The sequence below is a fragment of the Macaca nemestrina genome, chromosome 4 (genome assembly GCF_043159975.1).
Source record: "Macaca nemestrina isolate mMacNem1 chromosome 4, mMacNem.hap1, whole genome shotgun sequence".
In the NCBI taxonomy this organism is placed as follows: Eukaryota; Metazoa; Chordata; class Mammalia; order Primates; family Cercopithecidae; genus Macaca; species Macaca nemestrina.
Genome location: NC_092128.1, coordinates 179,049,658 through 179,066,244, shown reverse-complemented (window position 1 = coordinate 179,066,244; position 16,587 = coordinate 179,049,658).

The following is a 16,587-nucleotide window of genomic DNA, read 5'->3' as shown; positions in this document are numbered from 1 at the left end:
ATCATGCCTTTGCACTCCAGCCTGGGCAACAAGAGCGAAACTCCGTCTCAAAAAAAAAAAAAAAAAAAGTATTCAGGTTGGAATAACAAGTTTTGTTTTGAGACAATTTCGTGCTCTGTCGCCAGGCTGGAATGCAGCAGTGGCACAATCTCAGCTCACTACAACCTCTGCCTCCTGGGTTCAAGTGATTCTCCTGCCTCAGCCTCCTAAGTAGCTGGGGTTGAAGGCGTGCACTACACTGCTACTCCCAGCTAATGTTTTGTTTTGTTTTTTTTTTTAGTAGAGACAGGTTTTGCAATGTTAGCCAGGCTGGTCTTGAACTTCTGACCTTAGGTGATTCAACCGCCTTGGCCTCCCAAAAGTGCTGGAATTACAGACGTGAGCCACCCACACCTGGCCACAAGTGATTTTTGATTGTTGTGGTTCAATGTTAAGAATAGGTAGCCACCACGTAGTCCAGTCGGGGAGTCTTGACTCACAACCATAGCAGCAATCATGCAAGAGAAGAAATACTGTCTCTGAATTAGAAGGCAGTGTCTTTGATACCAGCAGGAGGAAAGTGCTGGCAGGGGGCAACTGCTAGGATTTATCTTCTTTCTTTTATAGGTCCCCAGGGCAGACGTCTATAAAGGAGGCCACTACCACCAAAAAATGTCCCCCAGGAAGCTAAATAAGTGCTTTCAGCTTCATTGACTGGGGCTGTTTGCCTTAGAACCCTGCTCCTCACAGGCTGATCTGAGAGCACAGCATCAGCAGCACCTGGGAGCTTATTAGAAATTCAGGATCTCGGCCGGGCGCGGTGGCTCACACCTGTAATCTCAGCACTCTGGGAGGCCGAGGATCACCTGAGGTCAGGAGTTCACGAGCAGCCTGGCCAACATGGTGAAACCCCGTCTCTACTAAAAACACCAAAATTAGCCAGGTGTGGTGGTGGCGCCTATAATCCCAGCTACTCGGGGAGGCTGAGCCGCATCACTTGAGGTCAGGAGAATCGCTCGAACCTGGGAGGTGGAGGGTGCAGTGAGCCGAGATCATGCCACTGCACTCTAGCCTGTGCGACAGAGCGAGACTCTGTCTCAAACAAACATACGCACACACTCACAAAAAAAAAAAAAAAAAAAAAAAAAAGCAGGATCTCAGGCCCTGCCTAGACCCACTGAATCAGAATCTGCATTGGAACAAGATTCCTATGTATGTGAAAGTTAGAAAAGCAGTGTCTTAGAGGTGTGACTGACTCCAGGGATCAAGCCAGTTGGATAGGTTATGACCTGTCTTCTGGGCTGTCCATCGGCAATCCCTTCAGCCCTGTTGTGGTTCACCCTTCCTTGACACGAGGTGCCAGTGGAGATGGCTTATTTACAGAAAGTGAGGCGGGGCTGGGGTTCTGCTCAGAGGACCTACGAAACCCGATTATCAGCACGATGATCATGGGTTTCCCCTTTTACGTTGGCGCATGGCAGTTCCCAAAGACCTTGAAGTGGGAGGCAGCTGGACAGAAAGCCACCAGCCCCTTACACCACGTGCTGGGGAGCCTGTGTGCCCTGGGGCTGCCGACCTCCAGCCTAAATCACGCACAATTGTGAGTTTCTCATTCACTCGGAAAAACAGGTTCCAGTGCAGCAGTGTGGTTACAAAATCTCTGAGCCCCACAGCTGCATTAGGACCGGTGCACCCTGATTGGAGGGGTCCCCGGATGTTCAGACTGGGCCGTGGCATTGACTTAGCATTTCCAGGTGCCAGCACGGTACCACAGGCTGCCAGCCCCGAATGAGTTTCATCCTCAGTGGCTACACTAGTCTCCTCCCAACAGATGGGGAAAGTCCAGCTCAGTCCGTCAGTCCAGCTTATTTTTATTAGCTAGCCAAGTCCCTTCCTTGTCCGAGGTTCCTGCCTGGGATAGACAGACCAGCTTTGGGTGCCGGTCTGCTGGATACCATGCGGGCACTTGGTCTCCACGCAGCCTTGAGACACAGGGTCTTGCTTTTTGCCCAGGCTGGAGTGCAATTGCCAATCATGGCTCACTGCAGCCTCAGATTCCTGAGCTCAAGCAACCATCCTGACTCAGTCTCCTGAGCAGCTGGAACTACAGGCATATGCACCACCACACCTGGTTCATTCTAAACATACTTTGTAGAGACAGGGGTCTCACCATATTGCCCAGTCTGGTCTCAAACTCTAGGCCTCAAGCGATCCTCCCACCTTGGTCTCCCAAAATGCTGGGATTACAGGCATGAGCCACCATGCACAGTCACCACCCAGGCTCTTTCCAGTCGTTTCCCCTGGCTGCTCTCTGATTCCCCACAGCACTGAGGTCAAGCTTGAGTTTTGCCAGAGTCTTAAAGAACGGGGAGCAGAGAAGGATGTTGGGAAAGGCGGTGGTGGAGGGGGAGCGGACTTCACCTTTCCTTTGTCTTGGCCATCGTAGATTCTGGGACAGGAACCTCAGAAAAGCAGGAAACTTGGCCGGGCGCCGTGGCCCACACCTGTAATCCCAGCACTTTGGGAGGCCAAGGCGGGCAGATCATTTGAAGTCAGGAGTTTGAGACCAGCCTGGCCAACATGGTGAAACCCCGTCTCTGCTAAAAATGCAAAAATTAGTCGAGTGTGATGGTGGATGCCTGTAATCCCAGCTACTTGGGAGGCTGAAGCACTAGAATCGCTTGAACCCGGGAGGTGGAGGTTGTAGGAGCCGAAATTGCACCACTGCACTCCAGCTTGGACAAAAGAGGGAGACTCTGTCTCAAAAAAAAAAAAAAAATAAATAAAAATAAATAAATAAAAAGGAGGAAACTTCAGGAGATATAGGTGTGGGGGGGAACAGATGACTGTACTTTGAAAGCTGACTGTGCCCTCTCTTTCCTGTGGCTTTGGTTGCCTTCAGCTGGTTCGAACATGCTCAGAGCTCACGTATGGAGGCAGGCGGGGCTGCTGGCCGCCTGGGCATGCTGGCTTGGCTGATTTCATGGGATTGTTTTCAGCCATTAGTGTGTATTGTGCAGAATGACGGGGAACAGGGCCTAGTGTCCCTTTTTCCCTTCTTTTGTTTATATACTTTTTTTCCTCCTTGTGAGGGAGAAAAAAGAGCTGACTCCCTTTCAAGGGACATGAAAACTGAGTTTTGTCTTCCCTTCCTATTACTGTCAAACAAAAGTCACCTTCAAACTCCAGCTCACATGGAGTCCGTCACTGGCAGGAAGCAGGACCTTCCCTCCTGAATGTATAACTTACAGTAAGTTCTCAGCAGACCAAAAAAAAAAAAATTCCTTTTATCATGTTCTGGTTTTTTTCCTTCCACTGTTTTATTTCACTTACAACATCACTCAGGCCCAAATGGTATTTGTCAGGAGTAATTGGCAAATGCTGGAGGCTGTGTTCAAGGCTGCTTGAATGGAAAATCTCAAAGCAGTTGTCCATGTTGAAAGAAAATATTACATTTGATCTTTTTTAAAAATGATTTTTGCAGACATGATGTGTGTCTGCATTCTTTAGCCTTACAACCTCTTTCTATTTGGGGGGGAAAAAACCTCCCTGCAGGAAGTAGCACTTCACAGTTAATTTACAGTATGCCTGAGAAGTAACGACAACACATGAAAAGTCATTTTAAAAACACGACTATGATTTATTTTATTAGCTAGCTCGTAAACCTGCACTGGTTTGCAGGTTGTTATGTACTGAGTTATGACTTCAAGCTTTGCATTTCATGTGTATTTCTCTGAGGATGTTTATTCTTCTGGATGAAAATATGCTGAAGGATGGTGGCAGCCGTCCACGGGGGGTGGTGTAACACCTTCACATGCTGTCTCATTTCTAAGCTACATGCTTTTCCAGAGCAGGACATCATATAGCCAGCAAATGAGAATCATCTGATTAAACTGAGGCCCAGAGAGCAGGGATAACGTGACTGAGGCCTTGCAGTGAGGGTGACTGGGCACCCTAAACCCATTATCATCATACTCTACCAGCTGGTTCCTCTGTCTGTGCATTTTCCCTTCCAGGAACAGAGCATAGCATCAATGACACAGTTTTGAGGCTTTTAAACCCATACTACCCCCTATTAATATGCCTTCCTCCATGTTCCAGGGGCACACGTGCACATCCCCAAAGGAAATGATGCAGTCCAGGGACTGAGGTCCTTCCCTTGTATCTGTTGTGCTGGAGGAATTCTGGAACAATCACATACCAAGAGCCACTTTGACGTTATACAAAACTCTATACCAGGAGTTGGCAACCTATGGCCAGTTTCTATTTTTGTAAATAATTTTTTTATCTAAGACAGGCATGGTTGCTCACGCCTGTAATCCCAGCACTTTGGGAGGCTGAGCTGGGTAGATCACTTGAGGTCAGAAGTTTGAGACCAGCCTGGCTAAAATGGTGAAACCCCGTTTCTACTAAAAATACAAAAATTAGCCGGGTGTGGTGATGCATACCTGTAATCTCAGCTACTCAGGAGGCTGAGGCAGGAAGAATCGCTTGAACCTGGGAGGCGGAGGTTGCAGTAAGCCGAGATCATGCCACTGCAGTCCAGCGTGGGTGACAGAGTGAGACTCTGTCTAACAACAACAACAAAAGGAAGGTGGTTTAAGATTCTTGTCTATTTCTCTCTTCCCAAAGGATCTGTTGGATGTCTTCATTGTTGAGTTCACAGCACAAGTAGTTCCTCTATGTTTCTGAAACACTGATTCACTTTAATCAGTTCCTAAAATGTTGATAAATACTGACTAATGGATGTTTGCAACATTTGTAATGCATTTGAAAAGCCACTAATCAGAAACACAGCAATCAAGTCATTTATCAAATATGAGAAGTCCCTGTTCATAAGACTGTGAATTCTCATGATTGATTCCATGACTATAAAATAGCATCATGGTTTTTTAGATACTCAACCTGCAGCGGCATACGCCCCATATTTTGACAATGGGGGAAAAAAGCCTAGTATCTTGTGTCTTCTTTAACTTGATGTTGAATATTCAGAGCTTTGAGACTTTCGGGATGCCTGAGTCATATCCAACATTTTACTCAGCAATTTTAAAGAAATAGTGGATTGGAACAAAACATGCTGGATTGAGAGCCGTGGACGGAACTTCCACCTGGACCTGTCAGGGACTCATTTCTCCGGTGTTTCTTCCTGGGTAACTTGATCCAGCTGACACATCTAGGAAGTAAGATTGATTTGCTCACCCTTCAGAAGAGCACTGAGAAAAGAATCTGTTTCTCAATGGCTTTTGCAGTAAAAGCTCATCAGTTGGGACTCTGGAATAGTTTGGATATAGCAGATCCCTGAGGAGTTCTGTTTTCACAACTCGGACACAGGTTGGATTATCCTGGAGCAGTATGCTATTGAAGGGAGCATGGCCCCCACAGGAGTTTCAATCTCTTTGGAGGATTTTTTGTTTGTTCGTTTTCTGAGATGGAGTCTTACTGTGTTGCCCAGGCTGTAGTGCATTGGTGCGATCTTGGATCTCTGCAACCTCCGCCTCCTGGGTTCAAGCGATTCTCCTGCCTCAGCCTCCTGAGTGGCTGGGATTACAGGCGCCCACCACCATGACCAACTACATTTTGTATTTTTAGTAGAGATGGGGTTTTGCCATGTTTCCCAGGCTGGTCTCAAACTCCTGGCCTCAAGTAATCCACCCGCCTCGGCCTCCCAAAGTCCTGGGATTACAGGTGTGAGCCACCGCACCCGGCCTGCTGAGAGTATTAAGACGTTCACTGCGTCACTCCAACATGCCTTACACTAAGCGCCCATGCGTGCCTTCTCCTCGCTAGGTGTGAGGCTCCCTTCTGTTTTCTGAGCTTGTGTCCTCGGTCTCACAAGAGGGATTGGAGGGGAGCCCTGTTACACACAGCAGCATCAACTTAAAATTGTACCTTAGCAGCTCTGCGTTTCAAGGCCTTCCAGTCCTTGTGAAGCTGACTTCTCATCCATTGCACCAGCCCATAAGCCTGTGCTCCTCATGACCTCATGATCTCACCCCTTCTCCTTCTTTTCTCTTGTATCCTGACGACATCCCTTTCAGAACATTCTTGGGAACTTCGAATTCTCATTGTGTTTTAAAAAATCAAGATATAGGCCAGGCGTGGTGGCTCACACCTGTAATCTCAGCACTTTGGGAGGCTGAGTCAGGCGGATCATGAGGTCAAGAGATCGAGACCATCCTGGCTAACATGGTGAAACCCTGTCTCTACTAAAAATACAAAAAATTAGCTGGGCATGGTGATACGCACTGTTGTTCCAGCTACTTGGGAGGCTGAGGCAGGAGAATCGCTTGAACCCGGGAGGAGGAGGTTGCAGTGAGCTGAGATCACGCCACTGCACTCCAGCCTGGTGACAGAGTGAGACTCCGTCTCAAAGGAAAAAAAAAAAAAGTCAAGATATAATCCACATATAAAATTCACTCTTTAAAAGTGCAAAATTCACTAGTTTTTAGTATAATTACAACATCGTACAACTATGACTACTCTCATCCCAGAACATTCTCATCACCCCTAGAAGAAATACCTATCAGCAGTCACTACCTACCACAGCCTCCCTTCAGCCCCAGGCACCCACCAATCTAGTTTCTGTCTCTATGAATTTATCTATTCTAGGTATTTCATATAATAAAGGAAACTGGGTATTTCATATAATAAAGGAATCTGGGTCATATAACAAAGGAATGTAAAGGAATCATACAATGCGTGGCCTTTTGCGACTGGCTTCTTTCACTCGGCATAATGTTTTCAAAGTTCATCCATGTTGCAGCATGTCTCTGTACTTCATTAATTTTTATGTGGAGTAATATTCCATTGTATGATATACCATGTTTTATTTGTCCATTCATCAGTTGATGAACATTTATTTAGGTTGTTTCCGCTTTTTGGCTCTTACGAATAATGCTGCTGTGAACATTTCTATACATGTTCTAGTGTGAACATGTGTTTTTAATTCTCTTGGATATATAACTAGGAGTGGAATTTTGAGGAACTGCCAAATTGTTTTTAAAAGTGGCTGCACAGGCCAGGCACAGTGGCTCACACCTGTAATCCTAGCACTTTGGGAGGCTGAGGTGGGCAGATCACTTGAGGTCAGGAGTTCGAGGCCAGCCTGGGCAACATAATGAAACCCCGTCTCTACTAAAAATACAAAAAATTAGCCAGGCGTAGTGTCATGCACCTGTAGTCGGAGCTACTTGGGAGGCTGAGGCAGGAGAATCATTCAAACCCAGGAGGCGGAGGTTGCAGTGAGCTGAGATCATGCCATTGCACTCCAACCTGGGTGACAGAGCAAGACTCTGTCTCAAAAAAAAAAAAAAAAAAAAAAAAAAAAATTGGCTGCATCATCTTACATTCCCACCAGTAATGTATGAGGGTCCCAGTTTCTCCACATCTTCACCAACACTTGTTTTTTTGTCTTTGTGATTGAAGCCATCCTAGTGGGTGTGAGGAAGTATCTAGTGGTTTTGATTTGCATTTAACAATTGAATTATTTATCCTTTTATTGTTGAGTTATAAGATTTCTTTATATATTGTGGATGCTAGACCCTTAACAGATATATATGATTTGAAATATCTTCTCCCATTCTGTAGGTTGCCTGTGCATTTTCCTGACAGTGTCCTTCGAAGAACAAAATTTTTGATTTTGATGAAGTCCGATTTATCTATTTGTTTTATTTGGTTGTCTGTGCTTTTGGTGTCATATCAAAGAAACCATTGCCTAATTGAAGGTCTTGAAGGCTTATTTTTTTCTTCTGAGAGTTTTAGAGTTTTAGCTCTTGCATTCAGGACTTTGATTCATTTCAATTACTTTTTGTATATGTTAAGAGATAAGGGTCCAACTGTATGACATTGGTCTGGGCAATTATTTTTTTGAATTTGACTCCAAAATCATAGGCACAACAAAAATATACAAATGGGATTACTTCAAACTAAAAAGCTTCTGCACCACAAAGGAAAGAACAGAGTGAAGAAACAACCTATAGATTGGGAGAACATATTTACAAACCATACATGTGATAAGGGGTTAATATCCAAATAATACAGTTGACTGTATCCGAAGAATACAGTTAAAAATGGTCAAAGGACTTGAATAAACATTTCTTAAAAGAAGACCTACAGGCTGTGTATGGTGGCTCACGCCTGTAATCCCAACACTTTGGGAGGCCGAGGCAGGTGGATCGCTTGAGCTCAGGAGTTCCAGATCAGACTGGCCAACATGGTGAAACCCTGTCTCTACCAAAAACATAAAATTAGCCGGATGTGGTGACACACGCCTGTAGTCCCAGCTACTCAAGTGGCAGGGCACAAGGATCACTTGATCCCAGGAGGGGAAGGTTGCAGTGAGTTGAGATCATGCCACTGTACTCTAGCCTGGGCGACAGAGAGAGACTCTGTCTGAAAAAAAAAAAACAACAAAAAAAACCCAGAAGACATACAAATGGCCAACAGCTATATGAAAAAGCTTTCAACTTACTAATTAGTAATTCAATTTACTAATTAGTAATTCAAATTACTAATCATTAGGCAAATGCAAATTAAAACCACAATGAAATATCACCTCACACCTATCAGAGTGGCTATCATAAAAAAGATGCAAGCTAAGTGTTGGCAAGGATGTGGAGAAAAGAAACCCCTTGTACGCTGTTGATGGGAATATAACTTAGTACGGCCATTATGGAAAATTGTATGAAGATTCCTCAAGAAACTAAACATAGAATTACCATATGATCCAGTAATCTCTGGGAATGTATCCAAAGAATTTGAAATCAGTATGTCAAAGACATACCTCACTCCCGTGTTCCTTGCAGCATTATTCACAATCAACCTAAATGTTCATCAGTGGATAAATGGATAAAGAAAATGTGGTATATGTATACAATGGAATACTATTTAGCCTTAAAAGGAAGGAAATTCTCTTATTTGCAACAACATGGATGAACCTGGAGGACATTATGCTAAATGGAATAAGTCAAGTACCAAAAGACAAATACCGTATGATCTCACTTGTATATGGAATCTGAAACAATCAAACTCACAGAAGCAGAGAGTAGAAAGGTGGTTGCTGGAGGATGGGGTTGTGAGAACAGGGAGGTTATGGTCAAAGGATATAAAGTTTCAGTTAGAAGGAATAAGTTTCGGAGACCAATTGCACAACAGGGCACCTATAATTAACAATAGTGTATTGTATATTTCTTTTTTTTTTTTGAGACGGAGTCTTGCTCTGTCGCCCAGGCTGTAGTGCAGTGGCACAATCTGGGCTCACTGCAAGCTCCGCCTCCTGGGTTCACGCCATTCTCCTGCCTCAGCCTCCTAAGTAGCTGGGACTACAGGCGCCCGCCAGCTCACCCGGCTAGTTTTTTGTATTCTTTTGAGTAGAGACAGGGTTTCACCGTGTTAGCCAGGATGGTCTCGATCTCCTGACCTCATGATCCGCCCGTCTCGGCCTCCCAAAGTGCTGGGATTACAGGCTTGAGCCACTGCGCCGGGCCGTGTATTGTATATTTCAAGATTGCGGAGAGTAAGTTTCAAATGTTCTCACCACAAAAAAATGATAAGTATTTGAGGTGATGGGTATGTTAGTAGCTTGATTTAATCATTCCACATTGTATAAATATATCATAAATCTTTGTACGTCATAAATATATACAATTACGATTTGTAAATTTACAATGAAAAATATGATATTAGCTATGAGTTTTTCTATATGCCCTTTGTCAGGTGGAGAAAGTTCCCTTCTATTTCTACTTTATTCATTGTTTTTATCATGGAAGAGTTTTGGGTTTTGTTAAGTGCTTTTTTCAGGTCAGATCATGTGGTTTTTGCACTTTATTCCATTAAGGTGTATTACATTGATTGATCTTCATATCAACCAACCTTGTATTCCTGAGATAGATCCCACTTGGTCACAGTACATAAACCTGTTTTTATGTTGCTATTATCAGTTTGCTAGTATTATGTTGAGGATTTTTGTATCTCTATTCATAAGGGATATTGGCCTATAGTTTTCTTGTAATATCTTTGTGATGGTTTTGGTATCATGGTAATACTAGCCTCACAGAGTGAGTTGGGAAGTGTTTCGTCTTCTTTTTGTGGAATAATTTGTGAAGCATTGGTGTTTTTCACTATTTTGCAGTGCAATTTAGCTCTTCTCAGCCTCTATTCTAAAAGGTAAAAAGAGGCAGGTGAGAAGGACTACCTTGTGCCTCTAGATTTCATCACTGTGTGATACCTGGATCTATGGCAGCCTCTCTGGGAATATAATGGGAGATATTCCCAAGTCAGCATCCTAAGGGTGGCGGAGGAGAAAGAAGGAAAGAACCCATGTACTTTATGAGCAATTGAATAATCAACCTGGAGCCTCTCTGTCTCCATACCTCATATGGACACGTTTTTATTGTGGTTTAAGCCCCATTTGGTTAGGGTTTTAGTCATTTGCCGCTGAAAGCATATCTGATAGTTAATATCATATCCATTGCAATAGGAGCATTCTCTGTTTATTGTCTTCCACTTTCTGTGTCATCAGGCTGAGAACACTAATTGTGCCTACAGAAAAGTCTCCCAAGGGGGATGTGATAGTCACTGGTTTCTGGGTAAAGTAAACCAACGACAACCTCAAGGTTACATGGAATTCAAGTCTGCCGGAGCCCTCTGGGCTGAACTGAACGTTTAAGCATCCTTGAGGGTTAACATTCTTGCCCCTCGTGTGAAGGTAGTTAAAACACGGGACAGTTTGGGTTTGGGGAGATGCACAGTGGACCCGAATTGTAACTCACACACTAACCTTGTGTATGTGCCAGCGTTCTCCAGAGGAATGCAACCAATAACATTCTGTGATGGCCCCAATTCCTGCCTCTGGTGAACATACCCTATATAATCTCCTTCCTTCTTAAGTGTGGATGGGACAGTGAATACCATGTTATAAGACAAATGTGAAAGGGTTTTGTAGGTATAATCAAGGTCCCAAATCAACTGATTACGAGGCAATTAAAAGAAAGACTATCCTGGGTGGGCCTGGCCTAATCAGGTGAGTCCTTAACTAGATCTTTAGATCCTTCCTGAAGAGATAGATCTGAAGTGGAGAGGGCCTATTGAGGGCACCATGTGTCAAGGGCTTGAAAGCAGCCTCTAGTCACTGAGAATGCTTCCTAGATGATGGCTAGCCAAGAAAATGGGGACCTCAGTCATAGAGCTACAGAAAAATGAATTCTGTCATCGATCTGATGGAACTTGAAGATGGCACTTTTCCTGGTTGAACCTCCACATGAAGATGAATCTGGCTAGCAAGTTGATTTCAGCCTTGTGAGACCCTGAGCAGAGAACCCACTTAACATGTGCTGGGCTCCTGGCCTCAGAAACTGTGAGATTATAAATTCGTATTGTGCTAAGATAACTAGGTTTATGGTCATTTATTATGCAGTGATAGAAAATTAATACAGGTACCATTTCAAATATTGCACCTTTATATTGGAAAAAAAAGCTAAATATCAACAAAGAGCAAATTGCAAAAAGTAATGTTTGACAATGCAGGAAATGACAGAGATCAAATGCTTTTGTGTTTCTTCATTCAACTTTGTCACTTCTAATGAAACTCCATGGACAAGGGACTGGATTGGGGAGAATTTAGGGGATGTACTTATATCTTCCTCCAGATGGTTGACCACACATGCTCAGCCCTTGGGAGGCTAGTGCACCTGTGTGACCCTCGTCCTGGCCCTGGGACAACCTCAGCCAGTGGAAGTCACAATCAGCCCTGGCCTGTACACATTCTGGGGTTCCTTCTGTCAACAAGAGATCTACTCTAGGTGAGACTATCCAAGTTAAAAAGAGTTACAGCTTTGAGAGAGAGTACCTATAATACATGGGATAGATATCTGGTTGAATTATTGTTCTCTATGGTGTGAGACGTGGTTATTTCTTAAAATCTTGTAACCCAGTAGAAATGATTTGGGCGGATCAGCTTGCTAGGTAGCTCCACTTGTGCTATGACCAGTTTTGGCATGAGAGTAGTTAGGGATAGCAGGAGGATCATGTCCCATCTATAAGTGACTAAATTATTTATAAATTGATTTTAAAAAATGATCAAAACTGCTGACTTTTTATTAACCTTAGAGAAGACGTTTTTGGGATTACTTTTTAATGTCATAGATCTGTACAGGACAATTTTCTTTCTTTGGCTTTGATGGGATCAAAGGTACTTGTGAGAATTTCTAGCTTGCAAGACAATGGAAAATGAGAAGAGAATTGCATACCTTTTTTGTTGATTGACAATGAAAATGAGAATCAGATGGAGGGCCTTTTTTTTTTTTTTTTTTTTTCAAATTTAAAAAATGTCCAGTCATTTGTACAAATGCTTTAAAAGCCTTGAGATTTTAGGAATGTTGTATTTGCAATTATTCTCCTTTAATAATTAATTACTAATATGTTTTAATCACTGAGAACCTTGTTTTGATCATTAAGAATTTACAATGTAAAGATTATTTCAAGGTCAAATTTCAGATGTTAATCATCGTAACCTAATGCATGTAAATCTCTGCAGAATTCAGTTTAAAAATAAAAAGTAAATCATTAATTCGAACTGGCATACTTACTGGAAATCGTCTTTTATTTTTCTTTACTGTGGTTCAAGGTCATTTCTTTAATCAAACCTCAGAGTTTGATATAGTCATCAAAAGAAAAATCATTCTTCTTCCTCTCTTTCTTTCCCTAAAAATACAACACTCACAGGAGACCTAACTTTCCTTTTTTCTTAATTGTTCTCATCTCATCTTTAATTATTGCTGCTGCTGTTATGTGTTTATGTTTACTTTTTTTTTTTTTAAATTTTGAGGGCAGATCGTGTCACTGGGCATAAGATACTGAGAAATCAGGTAACTTCACTGACTGGTAGGGGACTTTTGCTTTTGAAACGTCACAGGTTGTCTTCCTTTGGATGTAATGACACCCTGATGACCCAAGTCGTCTGCTTAGCTGTGTTCTGACCAGGGCCTTGGGGATATGGATGACCAGCATGGGCTCTACAGTGGCCTTCCCTGGGTTTGAGTCCTCAGCACCACTTGTTAGTTTTGTGACTGTGGAAAGTTTTCGTCCATCCTGTGCCCCACCTCCTCATCTGTAAAATGGGAACAAGAAGAGCACCAATTACTTAATTAGCCAATTAATTAACTAGAGATGGTGTCGCTCTGTCACTCAGGCTAGTGCACAGCAGTGAGATCATAGCTCACTGCAACCTCGAACTCCTGAGCTCAAGGCATCCTCTTGCCTCAGCCTCCAGAGTAGCTGAGTCTACAGGCATGAGCTACTGCATCCAGCCAGGTAATCTCTTTAACTCATGCTACAGACAAAATGTAACCCCTCATCTCCCCTCCCCTCCCCTTTTCTTTTCTTTTTGAGACGGAGTTTTGCTCTGTTGCCTAGGCTGGAGTACAATGGAGCAATCTCAGCTCACTGCAACCTCTACCTCTCAGGTTCAAGGGATTCTCCTGGCTCAGTCTCCTGAAAAGCTGGGATTACAGGCATGAGCCACCACACCTGGCTATTGTTTTTGTATTTTTAGTAGAGATGGGGTTTCACTATGTTGGCCAAGCTGGTCTTGACTCCTGACCTCAGGTGATCCACCCGCCTTCCAAAGTGCTGGGATTACAGGTCTGAGCCACCCTGCCTTTACTTTGATCTGGTCTTTTCCTGAACCCACTCCACAGGTTTTTGGGTAAAATATGACTTCTAATCCCATCCAGTTTAAATCTTTGTCTCATCCAATTTAATTAAAAAAGTCCCCATTGAATTTGCATAGCTTCTTTTGGTAACAGCCCAAAGAGAAACATGCTCAAAGCGCTGCCCCTTGTGTCGTCCCCAAAATGTCGCAGGGTGTGTGGTGGGGTTGCGTGTTTACACAGCTTCTCCACTATGCTGATTCTCCTGTCTGTAACTGGTGAACTCGTGGTCTGTTCTTTGGGCTCAGGCACTATCTCGGGGACACATCTGCTATCTATCCCTGGCTGGCTTTTTCTACCTGCAGACCCCTGAGCTTTATTCTCTACCTGGCCCCAGGCTGGGATCCACAAGGCCAGGGAGGTACTTGGCTTACTGCCTCTCGGCTCAGGGTCTCTGCCATGTGAGAATGAAGTGGCCTGGGACAGCCAATCTTCAAGGTTTCCTTTGAAATGTTTTTGACTTTTTCTTTTCTTTTTTTTGTTTTTGAGACAGATTCTCGCTCTGTCTCAGCCCAGGCTGGAGTGCAGTGGTGCAATCTCGGCTCACTGCAACCTCTGCCCCCCGGGTTCAAGCAATTCTCCTGCCTCAGCCCCCTGAGTAGCTGGGATTACAGGCGCCCGCCACCATGCCCAGCTAATTTTTGTATTTTTAGTAGAGACGGGGTTTCACCATGTTGGTCAGGCTGGTCTCGAACCCCTAACCTTGTGATCCACCCACCTCGGCCTCCCAAAGTGCTGGGATTACAGGCATGAGCTACCACGCCCGGCCCTGCTTTTTGTTTTTAAAGAGTTTTAGAGACAAGGTCTTGCTCTATTGCCCAAGCTGGAGTGCAGTGGTGTGATCACAGCTCACTGTAACCTTGAACTCCTAGGCTCAAGCGATCCTCCCACCTCTGCCTCCTGAGTAGCTGGGACTACAGGTGTGCACTGGCACTCCTGGTTAATTTTTAATTTCTTTGTAGTGATAGCATCTCGCTATGTTGCCCAGACTGGTCTCAAACTCCTTGCCTCACATGATCCTAGCCCAGACTGCTTTTTGAGCTGTCGAATTTGCTAGGACATCTCCAAGCTCTGGATTGGTATATGGGGCAGGCTGTTAGGTTGCTCTTTCTATGACACATGGGGAAAGACAGGATATACTCATTGAAAAACAGGACAACTGTTGGCTTGGCTTGACTTCCTGGCTTCAGGTTCCCATTTTTCCCACTTTACCCCTGGCATCTTTCCGCCTGGCATCTCTGTCCCCATTTTTCCTACTTTACCACTTCTTGTTGGTCAACCACTGAACAGTTTTTTTTTTTTTTTTTTGAGATGGAGTCTCCCTCTGTCGCCCAGGCTGGAGTGCAGTGGTGCGATCTTGGCTCACTACAAGCTCTGCCTCCCGGGTTCACGCCATTCTCCTGCCTCAGCCTCCAGAGTAGCTAGGACTACAGGCGCCCGCCACCACGCCTGGCTAATTTCTCATATTTTTAGTATAGATGGGATTTCACCGTGTTAGCCAGGATGGTCTTGATGTCCTGACCTCGTGATCTGTCTGCCTTGGCCTCCCAAAGTGCTGGGATTACAGGCGTGAGCCATCGCGTCCGGCCTGAACAGTTTTTATAACATTTCCTGTTTTAGTCTTCCACCTCTGGCTCTTGATATGCCAAGGGGAGGAGAAAAGCTGGACACTCTCTCTCAGGTCATCAGTCCGGCCTGAAAGACTAGCTCTTACTGCAACATCGTCCTCTTGAGTGCATGAAGGAGAATCTCACGTTGGCCTATCTCCTTGCATTCTTTCTGTATTCCTTATCTTTCCACTAGGCAGAGGGATGTCTCCAAGATCAGAGCAAAGAGAAACTCTGCCAAAGAGAAAAGCACCTTAATGCTTTCTGCAAGGCTCTTGGATCTGTTGGAACCCTGAGAGCGCACGCACAAAGCGGTGTGGAGCAACACACTGTTTCAATGAGGGCCTGGGTGCAGATGGGCTGAGGCCTAAAACGGCGTCAGCCCCAAATGAGGAGGAGGCAGGAATTGTATAGTCTCCAGTAAACAGGAAGTGGCTCAGTCTGATGTAACTGCTACGCGGTAGACTGACCGTCTCTCTCTCGGTCTTCCAGCGGGTGCATGCCTTCTGGCCGGCTCTCTTCCTGCTTCTGCTATAGGCGGAGTTATTCACCTCCCTATGCTGGCCTCCCCGCGCCCCGCCACCCCCCGCCACCCCCCGCCTCCCCCCGCCTGCCCCCGCCTCCCCGCACCCCACCTCCTCCCCGCCCCGGCCTCCCCGCACCCCACCTCCTCCCTCACCCCGCCTCCCCCCTCCCGACTCCTCCCCCGCCTCCCCCACCACCCGCCTCCCCCACCACCTGCCGTTTTCCCTCCCCTCCCCACCCTCTCCGCTCCCCCCACCGGCATCAGCTTCCAAGCCCCAGGTAGTCTTTCACTTTCTAAACTGCTGGCCGTCTAGTGCTGATGCTGGACGGAAGCTTCCTGCAGGCTGGGATCCTGTCTGCATATTTCGCAATGTGTTCCCAGGAGCAGGAGTAGTTTCTGGTAAAAAGTCAAGGAATATTTGTTGAATGAATTAATGAATGAATAATGATGATTCATACCAGAGTTGCCTATAAATAAGCATATGGTGAACCCAGTGAACAAGTCGTTTTCACTTGGAAATTGGACGTGAATATTTTATACTGCTCACTGTAAATATTCCTCACTGACGTAAAATGCCATCAGATTACTAATACGAGGATGTAGTTAATGTTCCTATATTTTGCTTTTTTGGGTCAATCATTTGGTAACAGCAATTAGAAAAGAAATTGGAGAGTATAGGGCCTGTCTGTGGAAGTTCTTCAGAACCTCAGTGCCATTGTCAAGAGAAAATGGCCTGGGTTTTTCGCACTTTAGAGGGTGTGTTAGCAAT